Source organism: Salvia miltiorrhiza, chromosome 1 (assembly GCF_028751815.1).
Source record: "Salvia miltiorrhiza cultivar Shanhuang (shh) chromosome 1, IMPLAD_Smil_shh, whole genome shotgun sequence".
NCBI lineage: Eukaryota > Viridiplantae > Streptophyta > Magnoliopsida > Lamiales > Lamiaceae > Salvia > Salvia miltiorrhiza.
The window spans coordinates 23,637,329-23,639,381 of record NC_080387.1 but is presented as its reverse complement, the minus strand read 5'-3'; the positions used below and the strand labels follow the sequence as shown (position 1 = coordinate 23,639,381).

Genomic DNA, 2,053 nt, shown 5'->3' with positions numbered 1-2,053 from the left:
TGGCTTCTCAAGCTTCGGAGGAGGGTTTTTGGCCTCATGCCATTGCTGGTTTAAATGATTTTGTCAAGGATGATGTTTCTTTTCCCTATTTTACTCGTTTCGCTTGATTTTTTGGTTTTGTTCTCTCGGTCCTGGATGGTTGTGAGCCGGGAGGCCTAAGGGTAATGGTTCGGCCGGAATCCTTGAGACCTCCTAACTCAGCTCTGTCAACCTTGATCCTTGACGAGTACTCTTTTTCCTCAGCTGTTATGAGGTTTTAACGAGGCTCGGCCCTTAGTCTGCAGCTTTGTGCTTTCAAGGGTTTTTGGTTCTCCGTTGTTGTTTCTTTTCTTTTTAATAAAATCTTATTTCAGCAGCAGCATTATGAAGTGCATATTTTCAAATAATTACTTATTACATTATTAAAGTATGAAATGAGCTATGCATTTGCATCATGATTTAATTGGTTTTAATTATAATTCCAATTATTAAAGAAAGACGAGTAAGAATATTGTTGGTGTTCTTAACTCAAGAGAAATGTTTTCAATTATTTATTAAATTTTGAAAACCCGGCTAAGTGAATCATAGAATGTTAAGCACTACACCATGACTTAAGTTAGCTTCACGAGACCTATTAAGAATAGAATTTCTTGTAGGCTTTATGAACCAAGGGGATTAGCGCTGCTTTCCCAAGACGAGTTTATGTGATTATGATCTTCAGGCTTTGCCTATCCAGGTGGGCATTACTTTTACTATACGTATATAGAGATCCCCTGCGTGTCGTAGGCCTCTTATACGAATATATGCATGAGATGATTTTAACTGTTAATTTCAGTTTATTATTATGCCCAAATGATAAATGACTCTTATGAAATGAAAGTGAAATGTTTATGAAATGAAATGATTGACTGCCAAAAATGTTTATGTTTTTATATGTATCCTATCTGTGTTGGTTCGCCAACTTTAAAGGAAATCCAATTGGGATCCTATGCTAGACAAAGGTCGCTAGCTAGGGTTAACGTGTACACTTATGGAGACCGCGAGTCGCTTGCGACCGGTCTTGGCGTCCGTGGTAAGGAGGCCTCCTTCCCGGCGCGTGACAGAAAGGAACAGATATGGATCATATGAAGGAAAATGATCGGCCGATCGACTTTATGAAAATGAAAGAAATATTTTAGTAAGCGCAGGTCATTTAAGAAAACCCCTGTGTGTTACTGTTATGGCAGTTCAATTTATATATGTATGCATGAATGTATTTTCGGCTATGCCCACTGAGTATTTTTATACTCAGCCCTGCATGTATTTCTAAATGTGCAGGTTGAGCAGTTGATGGAATGGAATGATGTTGAGCGGGTGTTCCTTTGACATTTCAAGAAATGTAACCTTGAGTATACATCTTCATATGTATATCTCACACGTTTTCCGCTGCAAAACACTTTGATTAGGATAACTTTATGTTATGAAATTGTGACACGTGTTATTGGGTAACCCACCTTAATCAGTTCTCATTTATGTGTATGTTTTATAAGTATCCAAATAATCATATATGATCCTAGCATTTTATCTATGAGTGACATTTCCATATACTTTAATGTTAAGTAATTGTCCATTTCCATTTCTTATTGTTCACCCCAAGTCATAACCCCTGTTAACCCGTCATTGGGATAGTGGGCTGTGACACTATGACACCGGTTAAAAACTAGTGTGTATTAACATTTTTCTTGTAGTGTTTATATAAATGAATAAATTGGATTTCCTTGTAGGGGGAAGACTATGTCATGTACACTCTAGGAACAGTAGGGGTGAGCAAAACCGGACCAAAACCGACGGACCGGACCGAACCGATCGGTTTTTTCGGTCCGGGTCGGTTTTGGTCCATGTATTGGTCCGGTCCGGTCCTATTTTCTTGGACCGAAAATATTTCGGTTCGGTCCCGGTCCCGGTCCCGGGGAGTCCAAAACCGATGAAAACCGGACCGAACCGAATATATATATTTTAAATATATAATTAATATTTTTATTAATATTATTAATATTTATATTAATTTCTAATATTTTTATTAATATTTTTATTA

At 37.5% G+C, this 2,053-nt stretch overlaps 1 long non-coding RNA gene across 1 annotated transcript; it reads left to right on the top strand.

Moving 5' to 3' along the window:
• Window positions 1-451: 451 nt before the first annotated feature.
• Window positions 452-1,577, top strand: LOC131007084 (uncharacterized). The gene is made up of 2 exons (XR_009095901.1): window positions 452-715; window positions 1,297-1,577. It is a non-coding gene; the product is annotated as an uncharacterized LOC131007084 (long non-coding RNA).
• The last annotated feature ends 476 nt before the right edge of the window (window positions 1,578-2,053 follow it).